We start from the raw sequence: 15,443 nt of genomic DNA, 5'->3' as shown, positions 1-15,443 counted from the left end.
TGGCAATTGTGGACATTGCTCCCGCATGCTTCTTTGCTGGTCTGTGTGTGTGTGTGTGTGTGTGTGTGTGTGTCTGTGTGTCTGTGTGTTGTACCATGCCTTTTAGTATTAAGTCAAGTATTGACAATATTTTCAAAAATCCTTAACAAATTTTCAGTTTTTATAGCTGTAATTTAACTCTTGATAACTTTACAGTTTATTCTATTGATAAAAGAACTTTCTCATAGAAAAATTAATGACTTTTATCTCTTAATTATTAAGCAATTAGTAACAATGCTTATGTATTAGGAATACTAATGGATGGCCATGGACCAGACTAGGTAGAGATTTATAGGACCTGCATTGGATTTTATTGTAAATGTGAGTGGAATTAAGATTGAGAATAGGGTAAAGTTTGAGTGAGAATTAGTTTATTATCTTTGTCTATGCTGTCCTTTGCCAAATAGTATGTTTTCATATTATGTAGTTTATTCTGTGAAAACTTTTACTCATGATTTGAACCTACCTAAGTTGCTTAAATAGGTTTCCTCCACCTCCAGATTATATAAACATTCTGATATGTTTTTCTAATATGTTAGTAGTTGTTTTTAAGTTACATTTAGATCTTTAATAAATTTAAAATTTGTGTAGTTATATGTTATAAAGTGGAAGTTTATATTTATTTTCTTCTAAATAGAACATTAGGCACCCTGGCACCACTTCTGGAACATATTAGTGTGTTTTTAATCTTTCTTGTTTCTTAATGAGACTTGATCTTTTTAAGGAAAGAGAAGTTGGCTCTATTTAGGATTTTATATTAATTTATTTTCCACTTTAACTTAATCTAAGCTTTGGCCTGATTTGTTTCAACTCAATTTTTAGTTTATTTTGTTCTTTTTTCTTTGCATAAACTAAATATTGCACATTTGTTTTCTTTTATTTCTGAAAAAAAGGAAAGTATTTCAGCAAATACAAGCCACTGTTTATGGAAGCTTTCATAGGATATGTTGTCCCTTAAAAATCTGTTTTTAATTTACAGATGATTTCCATTTTAAATTTCTGTTTATTTAATGTCAAGCAATTTTTGTTGTTGACGTCGAAATTTATTACACTGAAATCTGAAAACATGGCTTCTAAAATCATTCTTTTTCACATTTACTGAGGCTGTCTTTGTAACCCCAAAACAAGATTTATTTTTGTAAGGAATGCATAGACAAAAAGAAAAGAACGTATTTTTCTGTTTTTTGATTGAGATATCCTTTTTCCTTTGGGTTTACATTTCGATTTTCAAATTACTTTTTCCTTACTCTCGAAATGACAGTGATTGTGAGGATGGGGAAGCAACTACATGGGGAGAGACAACAGCCTGCCTCAGATGCTTTGTGGAGTGATGTGCTGTCCTTGTTGCTCATTGCAGTCCCGCAGCTATTCTGTGATTTGGACTATATAATGTGATTTTAGCTGCTTCCCCTTCTGTGTGAATTGATGTGTCCTTCTATTGCTGTTAGCCAACCTGTTATTCAAATTCAAAACAATATTATATTGCTTTCTTTTTGATTTCAGATTAAACCTTATTAACAAACCTGAAGCCTACTCATTTTGTTGTCAATCCCCTTAAGGTATACCCAGTAGTCTTCCTGCTTTTAAAAAGGGGAAGAGAGCACAATTCGCTTACTAGGAGCTGACACCTTAGAGGCATGATGTTAAAAATATCTATAAATCAAAACTCATAAAACACATTAACATTTTTAAGCAGGAATGTCCCAAAGGCCACTTAGAGGAGGATGAATATGGGCTTTCTTTCCAAATGCCTCATATCGTTTCTTTTAAAATATTTTCCTCTTGGATATTTTGGCAGGGTACAGCCATGCCATTATATGTCTGCTGTGTAAAAGCCATTTAAAACAACTAATGTGAGAAAAATCAATCTGAATTCACAATCCACTTTAAGTAATATTATAGTAAATCGTCTGTCTTCATATAACATAGGTGCCTATGTTTCAGATGCCTGAAGAAATGTACTACATCCATAAAAGATAAAGTTGATGTAAAATTATTGATTTTTCAAAATACAAGGAGTAAGAAGTGCATTATTGAGTGGATATAATTTCTTTCTTTTTTTTTTTTAAAGATTTTTATTTATTTATTTGACAGAGATAGAGACAGCCAGCAAGAGAGGGAACGCAAGCAGGGGGAGTGGGAGAGGAAGAAGCAGGCTTCCAGTGGAGGAGCCTGATGTGGGGCTCGATCCCAGAACGCCAGGATCACGCCCTGAGCCGAAGGCAGAGGCTTAACGACTGAGCCACCCATGCACCCCTGAGTGGATATAATTTCCAAAAATTACCTCAGTGAAAATTCAAGAATAAGGGTACATTTCTGGAATACTATTTTATGTCATTTTATTCATACAAATAAAGAATGGTTACCAAGCAGCAGTTCTCACCAATATCAAGCACACAAAGACATCACACACATAAAAACACATATAACTGAACATACGCACATTTGCACTTGCACACTCAGGACTGACCTGAACATACACTCAGACACACACATGCAAATGCACACATGTGTATAATTCTGGATATCTCTAACTTTCCAAGCCCTATTACTAGGTCTTTTCAAACTGAAATATACTGAGGCAAGAGATGTTTTTTTTTTTTTTAAAATCTAGGTCACCAGAGACTCAGGTAAATAGACCTCTTAGGAATAAGGGCTCAAAATCTGCCTTTATAATAACCTGGTGTATAATGCAAGGGTTTCCTGAATCATTATACCCTCCCCACCATAAGGAAAACAACCATTGATGAAATAATAAGAATACCATTTGAAATATCACTGATTTTATTGTTTTAGTTTAGCAAAACTAAAGAAAAAAAATTTTGATTAGCTCAAGTCCGGACACTTGAATGACTAGCTATGGATCTTTGCCCATATCTGTTTTCCTGAAACTCATCTTTCTCACCTGCAAAATGGAAATGATAAATTTCCTTCTCTTTCTTCTAAGCCTGAGCAATTGAATTTAGTTAAAACTTAGGAATAACATTTTTTTAAATTGTAAAGCAGTACACAACACTACTGCCTTTTGAAAAACCATCTTGCATATTTTGATAAATTTCTTCTTTACCACTAATAATAAAAAGTTGTAAATTTATATTCTGCCTCCTGGTTCAAAGAGCCAGAAAAAAGTGTATTTATCAGCACACCATATAGGTAGATATACGGTTGCTTCATAAAGTGAACCTTCCCAAAAGCTCTCTACCATAAGAAGGGAGCACACTTTTGTGGGAAGTGCACTGGATGGGGAGTTAGCGCAGAAGTCCAAATCTTATACCGGCCAATAGTTACAGAGTTTGAACCTATCACCCATGGAACAATTTTGAGCTAAATTTCTATCTATATCAGTAGTTGCATTTATATCCATATTTATAAATGAATTTTCAAATTCAGGATTGGGCAAATAAAATATCTCCTTGATTACACTACTATTATTAATCTATGACTTTGATGGTCTGAGTGTTTGTGTCTCTCCAAAATTCGTATGTTGAAATCCTGTCAAGGTGATCATATTAGGATGTGAGGCCTTTGAGAAATGATTAGGTCATGAGAGGAGCCTTCATGATTAGCTCCCATATCCATATAAAGGAGGCCCCTGGAAGCTAGTGCAGTCCTTTTACCCTGTGAAGTGGCAGCCAGAAAGAAGACTGTGAACTGGGGAGTGGGTATTCACCAGACCAAAACTGCAGTCACTTCGATCTTGAACTTGTCAGCATTCAGAACTAAGAACAATAAATTTCTGTTGTTTCTAAGCCACCCCCCAAGTCTATGACATCTTGTTATAGCAACCCAAATAGACTAAGAAAATGTCATAACCACAATTTTCATCATTCCCCTTTAAGAAAATACTGCTTTTAATTGTTTGTTTTTTTAATTGCAATTGATTCTGTTCCTTAAAAAGTATGGATTTGGTTCTATCTTCATTTTCATAGTGATTGTCCTTATCTTCTGATAATTCCAAAAATTATATTGCTGATGACCTTAGTTAATAATAACTGTGGTAGATTGCATAATAATTTCTAGCTTCTCCCATCTTGAGGTGGAATTTATTTGCCTGCTCCTTGAATCTGAGTAGGCCTTATGACATGCTTTCAGCAATGGAATGCAACGGAAGTGACAATGAGCAAATTTCTGGGCACATGCCATAAAGTCTTTCTTGTTACCAAATGAAGAAGTCCAGACCAAACTGCTGGAAAAGGAGAGAACATGGCAAAGATGTTAGTCCTGCTAAATTCTCTGTTGGTTGCTCCAGCCACCAGTTACTCAATTAACAGGGACAGAATAGCACGCTGGATTACAGCTTTTTACAAACATGAGGGAGACCAGCTAGACCAGCAGAGGAACCACCCAGCTGAGTTTTGAGCAAAATAAATAATAATTTTAGGCCACTAAATGTTGAAAGGTTTTATATGCTACGACTACTACTACCAAATTTAAAAATTAAAAAAAAAATGAGAAAAGAAAACTCAACTGTACATATTGACAAGCGAGAAGCTAATTCTAAAATTTATATGGAAAGGAAAAGGTGCTAGAATAGACAAAACAATTCTGAGAAAAAACAAAGCTGGGGGACTCACTTGACTCTAGACTTACTGTGAAGTCACAGTAACCACGACAGTGTGGCACTGGCAAAATAACACATCTATAGATAGATCAATGGGACACAATTGAGAAGTACAAATGCAGTTAACTGATTTTTTGTAAAGATATCAAGGCAATTCAATGTAGAAATGGCCATTTGGAGAAATGGCTGATTGTGGGGGTAGAGCAAAGAAAACATAATATGAGGGGGCATCTTACAAGAAATCAAGAAAGTACTTAAAAGAAAAGAAATAGAATCAGGACTCGTCCAAGGGACCACAGAGCCACCCTGACAGAGCTGCCGAAGTTGGAACAATTGAGAAACAAATAACTCAGTATTAGTTATAACCTAATGTACAAAATAAATATCCCTGACTCTATATTGATAAAAATAATTGATTAAATAAATAAATAAGAAATGGATCCATTGTACAGAAGAATTCCAAACAATTTATGTAAATATTCCTCCCTTTAGGAGATGAAGTTTATTACTCTCCCTTCTTTGATTACGGGCTGCACTTAGCGACATAATTCACAGATTGGACTATGGAAAGAGGAGAAAGAGTACCTTTATAGTGAAGAACCTGGCAAACACTATCTTAACAAAGACATCGAGGTGAACTTACCAGAAATAAAATGTCAAGTTAATAACATGTACCCCTAATATCATTTGATGAGAAGGGCAATTACCCCTGTGATATTCTTCCCCAAAAAACCATGTCCCTAGTCTAACCATCAGAAAAACATTAAAAAAAAAAAAAAGTCAAGGGGCGGTCTATGAAACCATCAAGGTCATGAAAAGTAAGGAAAGTTTAATAAAATGTCCCAGACCAGGGGAACCTAAGGAGAAAAGATAATTAAATGTAAGGTGGTTTTCTGGATAGGATCCTGGAACAGAAAACTGACATTAGTGGAACATGAATAGCAATGTGCAAATGTTGTTTTCTTAGACGTTAAAAATGAACCATGGTAGTGAAAGATGTTAACAGCAGGAGAAACTTGGTGAATAGTATATTGCAACTATCATTACTATCTTTGTGACTTTTCTATAAATCTAAAGTCATTTTAAAATAATTTTTTTAAAAGCTAACTGGTAAAATACCTAACTCTCAGTGGTTGCCTTCCACCTTGCCAGGCATTGTTCTAAGCTTTTCTTGTACCAATTCATTTTATCCTTCTAATGCTTTGAGATGGGTACATTTCATAGATACACTGAGGCTCAGGGAAGTTACATAACTTGCCTAATGTTACATAGCTAATAAGCAAGCTACCAGATTCAGCTGTTTTTACTAATAGCAAAATAAGATGTTATCAACTAATCTTTTAGTTAAGCTAAAGAAAAAGATTCCCTAAACATCATTTCTAATTTTTTTAGTGCAAAAATATTTAAGTGTAGGGGCGCCTGGGTGGCACAGCGGTTAAGCGTCTGCCTTCGGCTCAGGGCGTGATCCCGGTGTTGTGGGATCGAGCCCCACATCAGGCTCCTCTGCTATGAGCCTGCTTCTTCCTCTCCCACTCCCCCTGCTTGTGTTCCCTCTCTCACTGGCTGTCTCTATCTCTGTCAAATAAATAAATAAAATCTTAAAAAAAAAACATTTATGAAGGAACTAAACTTATGGAGAAGCATGATTGTAATGCTATGAAACAGACTTTCTTACATGGAAGTCTTTCTAGTATTTTCTAGTTAATTTATCACTCCCATCCCTACATAGATAAAAGATGATGATGATGATGATGATGATTATTATTACTATTTTCAGAGGTCATAGTTTTGGCTAAAAGAATAGATAGATACCTTAATTCTATTACTATTAAAATTTTAAGTATGTAATTCATTTTCTCTAGGGCAACTGTAAAAATGTGAATATTTAATTAACGTGAGGACTTTACTGTATGATTGTCAATTTTGTACTCTGTCAAACAAATCATTTTACATATTGTAATCTATTTAATTTCTGACTTTCCAGAAATTTCAACAAAGAGCATTTTCAAATGTGGCAGTTCCAAGCATATTTGGTTTTTTTAAAATGTAGAATTAATTTATTTTAATTTTAATGAAATTCTTTATAGAGTTGGTTTTAATATATTTTAATTTTTCGTATTAAAATAAGGAATTTCTCAGGGAAAATAGAATGGGCTGAATGCTCACCACATATAGACAATTCACAGTTCTTCCCAATTCAGTTTCCCCTTATCACCATGGTAACAGCCAAGTGGCTTGGCTGTTTGGGGTAACATCATTGATGGCAGGTCCTTTTCTATACAGTCCAGTAAGTGATTGTCAGGATATACTTTATGCATTGACTTATGGGCTAGGTTAAGCCAGGGGCTATGATTTTTACAGAACAAAGGTCCATTTATAGATACATGTTTTGGGGATAAGGTGATTCATTTTGTCCCCTCAGTTTATTCTAAATCTCAGAAACTTCAGACTTCAAGGTAAATTAGTTTTGTGTATCCAGGGACAGATGGAAAAACTGAATTGTGCTCTCTCTTGATGGAATTGATAATGGAGATTTTGAGTAGATTTCTTCAAATTATATTCCAAAAAACTCTCTACCATCATCCTGTCATTCCCATTGAAAGGAGGTAGATGTTTTAACTACTCTTAGGCAAACATTCGGGATTAAGTTAGTTATCAACCTGAATTTTTTCTATCACAGATGCTAGATACAGAATGTATACCTATTCTTGTGATGACTTTAATGCCTCATCGTTACAAAGGGACAAATTAAACTGGATGGATGTGCCTTCTCTGACACACACTGTCAAATTTAGTGTTTGTTCAATATTTACGTACAGTTGAATATTCTGTGATTTATAACTCAATTAAGTTAATAAACATTTTCTTTACTCATAGCCACATTATAACAAAATATTTATTTTATTTATTTGGAATATGCATAGTTTTATTTATATTCATAAAATGTCCAAGCTGCTTTTATAAGAACCCTGATAAATTCTGTTTAGACTTACCTCTTTCTACTAAGTTAGAACAAGAAAAAGGTAATTATTATAATGAGTAAAAAGAAGAGTTAAGGGGCATGTGGGGTGGCTCAGTCATTAAGCGTCTGCCTTCAGCTCAGGGCGTGATCCCGGCATTATGGGATCGAGCCCCACATCAGGCTCCTCCACTATGAGCCTGCTTCTTCCTCTCCCACTCCCCCTGCTTGTGTTCCCTCTCTCCCTGGCTGTCTCTATCTCTATTAAATAAATAAATAAAGTCTTTAAAAAAAAAGTTAAAAAAAAAACCTCTAAGGATGGGCCTTAAAAAGACAAGAACCATATAATTCCAGGAATTACAGCAATAGAAAAAAAAGTTTACATTCTCTTTAGAGAACTACATTGTTTTAATCATGACTAAAGACCTTCCATTCCTGAGTATCTCTGCTCTAGTAAAAGTCCTGAGAAAAGAATCAGCCTAGCTTGGTGTGTGCATCCTTTAAACAGGAGCCCACATTCTGTGGTTGGTAGCTTTACTGGAAACACATTGAACAGGAGAAGGTATATCAAGAAAATTGAGCTTAGACTAATTATCAACGCACACACACAATTTATTTTTATTATTTGTGTTATTTTCTTGATACATCTTACACACACACACAACTATTTCCATATATATTCATTTCCAAAAATGCCCTTGTTTACAAAACTGACCCACTTATAATTGCAAACAAACTCACTGACTTGTCAAAGAGAAACAGCCCTAGAAAATGTCTAGCTAAAGCCTGCAAAGGCCAATGTCATGAGGCTTCTTTCTCCTAATTCAGGATCATTAGGGATTATTATGGATTTATGGAGGACTCAATATTAAAACAAAAATATTGCCCCAAATAATGTGTAGCGGAAATGAAGAGAAAGGCAACTTTTTGTCTAATCCTCTGGTCTAAAGCCTTCTGAAAACCTAATTTTCTAGTCCATTAGTCACGACTCATGAATTATTGTAGATCCTGACCCCGGGCCATCACTCCTTTTAAGCAAAGTGGAAAAGAAAACATAATGATTGAAGTTTTTGCCTAATCAAAGAATTTTCCTTTTGTCCTTAGGGAATTCCTATTAATGAGGCTGTTATATTCCAGTTGCCTTCTCATTGCTGTTGTCTGCATATTTTCAGAGCCATCTGTAGTCTGGGCAAGAGGTTTGCCATTCCTTAGGTAACACATCTGAGTCACCACCCTGATTTCAGTAGCTGGTACTGAGGAAGTGGCGTGTATGCAAAGCATTAGAGACATAGTCACTCGAGAGTGCAGCTTGTATGTTCCTTCAGATGCTGCCCGGGCCTCACTTACATGTGCCAAGTCTGCCTGATGCCCCAGAGTGGCTACGCATTCCCAGCTTTACAGCCAGGTGGCTGAGAGAAGGCTGGATTCATGTTGCCATCTTAGGTTCACCTGCTGGACTAAGGCTAGGTGTGTCACCTTCAAGGCTCAGTGATAAACCAGAATCTATCTGTTCTTCAAACCATCTGCAAATCCTTCTGGATGAAACTCTAACTTTTATGACTCTACATTACCAATTCTGGGTTTCCTTATTTTGAATTTATGTTACCTTTGAAACTATGGTATCTTGCAAGTATTACTGGTATGAGAAAGTTTTTTGTTTTGTTTTGTTTTTGTTTTTCCTATAGGGGAAGCACATTATCTTCAGTCAGATAAGGTACAATAGAAATAATTCTCAAGGGATTTGGGAAATTGGGATTCTTTAATGTTCTTAACTCCTAAGCAGTATGATTAGCCTTAAAATTTTCTCCCATATAATCCAGTGACTTCCACAATCAGTCTCTTCATATTATTTTCAACAACAGATACAAATGGTAGGCTGCTTTTTCATTATTGTTACATAAGGTCCTGAGAGATAAAAATTTCGAATTTGAGTTAACTTTTTTTTTAATTTAATTATTCAGTGCTTTGAAAGCAACCTTCATTTCTTTGATAAAAAGCATTTCCCATCTCTTTCGCTTTGATCTATCATAACAGTTGCTTAGTCTCTCAAAACTTAACCAAGAGCTTACTATGAGGCCACGTGGATTAAGGAGTTTGATGCAATTGGCACTGAGAGGCATGGACAGTTCCATCTCACCTACAATTTGAATAGAGACTTCAATGGCATTTGTCCAATCTGAGTTTGACTAATAACACCAAATACTCCGTATTTCATGAGGATCTTTTTTTTTTTAAGATTTTATTTATTTAATAACTTTAGAGAGAGAGAGAGTGAGCACGGGAACAGGCGAAGGGGCAGAGCGGGGAGAGAGAGAATCCCAAGCAGACACTATGCTGAGCATGGAGCCGCCTGTGGGGCTCAATTTCAGACACCCAACCAACTGAGCCACCCACATACCCCAGGATCTTTTTTTGTAGAACTCCTCTCTGGTGTCAGTTTTTGTGTTATTTAGCCTATTCAGTTATCATCAACAAACTCCAACTTCAACTAATTTAAACAGTAAGAGGGGGTAAAGGAAAGTAAAAGATTTATTTTAAGAATTGTGTAGCTCAGAAAATCAAAATCACCATTATTTAATAAGTTCTCAAGATGCCAGATGTCAGGGCAGCTGGAGCATCTCAGCAGTGGGCACTTTGGGGGCATCTCTTTAGGACGATGCAGCAGCACTCCCATTCTAACCACTTCATCCCTAATGTGTATCTGGAGAAAAGATTCTTTTTTTTTTTTTAAAGATTTTATTTATTTATTCGCCAGGATAGAGACAGCCAGCGAGAGAGGGAACACAAGCAGGGGGAGTGGGAGAGGAAGAAGCAGTCTCATAGCAGAGGAGCCTGATGTGGGGCTCGATCCCATAACGCCGGGATCACGCCCTGAGCCTAAGGCAGACGCTTAACCGCTGTGCCACCCAGGTGCCCCTGGAGAAAAGATTCTGAACTGAGTCTTATATAAGAGGTGGAGGGCTGACCCAGGATTATCAGGCTCATCAGAATATCATTGTGAGTAGAAGAAGGCTGATTTCAAGAGATGTTTATGGAGAAGATAATAAAATATTTGTTTCAAATGTTCTACTTACCTTTCTTCTTTTGGAGATTGTATTTCATCTGACTAGAAATTTCTTAATATGTAATTTTCAAAAATAATTATGGTCCCCCAACAACAACAAAAAATGCTTATGAGACAGAAAAAGTTTGGGGAAATGGAAAATAACAATAATTTTACCTGCTTTAGGCTGTTATAACAGCATAAACACTGACTCATAATTCATTGTGTGTTGTTATTTAAATAAAATTTCTTATTTAAAGTATCTCATTTAATCCTAATCTTTAATCCTAAAGATTAGGATTAAAGATGGACTAGTAGTAATTATTATTCCATTATGTAACTTGTTCAAGGTTGCATAGCTAGGCACAGATTTAAACCCAATTTTGTCTGAATCAAGAATCTATACTCCCAATAACCAAGTTATATAGCCTCATTACATAAAGCCAATGATATGAAATTCTTGAATCAAAAAAGTTTTAAATGACCAAGGAGTCCAAAGACTTCCCTAACAGATACCATGCTAACCTAGAAATTTGAATTTTTTGAGGTTGTCCTTAATAATAATAATACATATCATTTATGAAATGTTTTAATTAAAAGCTCCTTATGGCTAGAATTATTCTAATCTTTTCCAAGCATAATTATGTTAGCTGAGGTCTCTAGTATTTTGCCATGATTACCTACCATTTTCAATAGGAGTGTAAGTGACGACAAGGGATAGACATCTACAGGTCCCCCATGTACCTCAAGCCCAGTATATCCCCCAAAGAATGAATTACATTTCTTCTCAACTGAACTTTCTAACCTCTTCTGGTTAAGATTAACTCTATTCATCCATACTTCCATGCAAAAAATCTTATAATTGTTAACTCTTCTCTTGAGCTCTTCTCCAATCAGACTCCAAATTCAATTAAACATATCAGAAATATATCCCAAACTTATCCATTTCTCTTGATACATGCTTATTATCTTTTTGGTTCTGTCCCTTCATGACTTTCAACTGCAACAACCTGGTAAATACTCTTGTCAATACCATTTTTGTTTATCTATCTATTTATCTATCTATCTATCTATCTATCATCTATCTATCATCTATCTATCTAATCTATCATCTCACTGTAGTTACCAAATTCAACTGTATAAAAATATTTAATCACTTTTTTTAACTAAAAGATTTCTGTTGGTTCACCATTGTTGTCATTATATATTTTTATTTATTTATTTATTTATTTAATTTATTTATTTATTTTTAAAGATTTTATTTATTTATTTGACACAGAGAGAGAGACAGCCAGTGAGAGAGGGAACACAAGCAGGGGGAGTGGGAGAGGAAGAAGCAGGCTCTCAGCGGAGCAGGGAGCCTGATGCGGGGCTTGATCCCAGGACCCTGGGATCACGCCCTGAGCTGAAGGCAGACGCTTAATGACCGAGCCACCCAGGCGCCCCACCATTGTTTTCATTATAAAATCAAACACTGCCATATGTTATAGAATGCATCCGGCTGGCACACAATTTGGCCTAAATGTACTTCCTTCATCTAACCGAATATAATCATCCCTATCCTCTCCAAAATTTTTTGTTTCAGCAACACTTAAATTCTCAAATATCAAACATGGCAACTCAGACTTATATTTTGGTTCCGTTACCTTACACAAACGCATTTTGTCTGCTAGTGATACCCTTTCCTTCATTCTCTTCCTGCACATTCCTGTTCATTATTCAGCACACAACACATATGTCACTTCCTGGCCATCTCTAAGTGCTTACTCCATTCACATGTATCTTAAGTGCACCGTAATCTGTGGAATAAATAATCCAGAAAAATCAATATGAATTTATTATCATTTTTATCATATTATATTGTAATTTTTTGTTACATGGCTATTTTACTGAGCAACTTCTGAGTTTTTCAAAAGCAAAGGACATAGATAACACACCTAGTATATACCCAGTGCCTATCATTGAGCATAGCTTATATTTGGCGTTCTGCAAGTTTTTAATCTAATAGTTCAATAATTGAATTTCCTAAAACCAAAACATAACACTTACCAACGACAAAAGATTCTGAGTTGTAATGATTCTATATTACTATTAAACCTTTTAAAATGTGTAACAATATCTGTTTTCCTCAGAAGATCTTAGGAGTTATCTAATCATTGTATAGATTTATTTTGTGTGTATTAAGGAAATCTAAACCTTTATCACCCAACGTAAAGATGACCTTGGTTCACCCTTTGATAATTAACAGTGGAGGGAACTATTTTAAAACAGCATGCTTGTTTTGGAATCTTGTCTTATACATTAAGATAAAGGTGTTGCATTAACTATTTTGTAAAGAATATATTCAGCTGATCAAGTATACTTTGATGTATCCTTAAACATTCATCGTACTAGAATGAAAAGAAACTTCCAATCAAAGGGGTTCTTATGGAAGCTTGGCCTAGTGGGAGGTTGAATGTGTACTGAGTGAAGAAGTAGTGGATTTCTCCATCAACTTGCACTCTGAGACCTATCCAGATATGCCAGAAATGAAAACCTTCAGATAATTTCAAAATGCTCCATTTCTTTTTCAAAAAATGTTTTATACATAGCAAGTTTAAGAAACATCGACTTGATAACTCAGAAACCCAAAGGAGACAAATGGGTAATAAGTTTTTGTTCTCTTTAATTTTCCTTGAAAGTAAAGATCATAAGGGACAAATGAAAGCAAAGCAAAACACTGTTGGGTCCTTGAGATGGTTATGTTTCTGCTCTTTGTGTGAATTCAACATTGTAGATATTCAGGATAGGATATGTGTTAGTACTGAAGATTAGTAATTGTCTCTCAGGGATACCAGTATTATGTGGGCCATCTCTATGGTACAGGGTAGTGACTGCAGACTTTGGCTCATTCAGCAAACATTGCCAGACATACTCTGATTCTGGGGGTGCTGTGGTACGAAAAAAGCCTTTGCCCTCCAGGATCTTTCCTTCTACTGGGGGAGAAATACAGGGCAACATAAACCAATGGATTACAATATAATGACAGCAAGTAGATGGATAGTATATATGTTATAGTGGTCACGGAAAGGCTCTGTGAGCAGTTGTCATTTCATCCAGACAGGAATGTACTAAGAGGGAAAGCTTTGTGAGGATTATGAGAAAGGGAGAGGGAAAAGCATACGAAAATGACCTGGAGTAAGAAAAAGCTTAGTATATTCCAGTAGCAGCAAAAAAAAGGCAAGTGAGACCAAAGGCTCAGGTGGTAGTAGATGAGAACAGGAAGTTGGACGGAGGCAGTATCTTTTAAGACATTGTAGGTTATGGTAGTGTTTGCATTTATTTGACTTTGATAAGAAGTCAGTGGACAGTGTAAGCAGGAAAGCAATACGAAATTTGTATTCTTAAACTATGACTCTAGTCATTGAGTTGTGGAACCAAGAGTGGAAGTAGAGACTGATTAGAAGGCTCTCACTGTTCTCAGGGGAGAGGTAGATCAGAGCATGTATTTAGCACTGAATATGGTCAGATTTGGGATATATTTTGAAGGTAGAGCTGATAGGAACATTGATGAGATGGCTATTGTATTACTGTGCTACTGTGCCATTTCAAAGTACCACAGGCTCAAACAATAGAAATGTATTTTCTTATAGTTCTGGGGGCTAGAAGTCTGAGATCAAGGTGCTGGCAAGGTCGCTTCCTTCTGAGGACTGTGAGGTAAGGTTCTATTCCTGGTCTTTCTCTTAGGCTTATAGATGACAGTTTTCTCCCTGGGTCTCCTCATCACCTTCCCTCTGGACCTATCTGTGTTCATATTTCCTGTTCTTTTAAGGACATCAGTCATACTAGGTTGGGGACCACTCTAATTACCTCCATTTCATTTTAATTACCTTTGTAAAGACCTTAGCAATAAATATGCTCATAGTCCAAGTTAGTGGGGATTAGGACTTCAACATACAAATTTCTTTAGAGGGGGAGATGCAATTCAGCCCATAATAAAGTTATTTTTGAAAAAAAAAGCTGGAATAATTACTAGTTATTTATCCACCTGAGCAACTAGAGGGTTGCAATTGACATCACTGAGGAGTAAGAACATATTTGGTCAAGGGCAAAGGTGATCATAGGAGGGGAACCAAGATTCCTGTCTTGGACATCTTTGGTGGAAATGCTCATTAGATAGTAAGATATATGAGTCTGAAACTCAGAAAAAAGATTAGGGCTGGAGACACACATTTGAAAAGCATCAGATACACTTTTGAAAGGCATCAGCACAGAGATGATATTTAAAGCCAAGGGATGGGATGAGAATACCTAGAAAGTGAGTGTGGAGACAGAAGAGTTCTGAGGACTTAGTCAAGGGACACTTGAAAAATCTAAAGGTCATAAAAAAAGGAAAAATCAGAAAAGGAAACTGAAAAGGAGTAATCATTGGCTTAGAAGGAAAACCAGTGTGGATATGACTTCCTAAGAGTCAAAGGAAGAGAGTGGCTCAAGGGGAGGATTGTCAATGGTGTCAATGCTGCTGTGAGAGAAAGGTGGGAACCAACTGAGAATTTACCATTGGGTGTGGCAGGATGAAGTTTCAGTGGCCATGGAATAATTCTTTCAGAGGAATTGTGGGGAGCGAAGTTGATTAGAATGGGTTGAGGACAGCCTGGAAGATGAGGACAAGGAAGCAGCAAATATATAGTACATTTGGTTGCATTTGCTATAAAGATGGATAAATCAAGGGGGCCAAAGCTAGGCAATATGGGATCAAGGGAAGGTTTGTTTGTGGCTCTGGTTTGGTTTTAAGTTGATAAATATTGCAAGACGTGTTTTTGAACTAAAGGAAAACAATCCAGTAGTGCGGGAAAATTTTA

The sequence above is a fragment of the Ursus arctos genome, unplaced genomic scaffold, assembly GCF_023065955.2.
Source record: "Ursus arctos isolate Adak ecotype North America unplaced genomic scaffold, UrsArc2.0 scaffold_9, whole genome shotgun sequence".
Classification (NCBI taxonomy): domain Eukaryota; kingdom Metazoa; phylum Chordata; class Mammalia; order Carnivora; family Ursidae; genus Ursus; species Ursus arctos.
The sequence above is the reverse complement of the archived record's forward strand: the minus strand, read 5'-3'. Positions refer to the sequence as shown.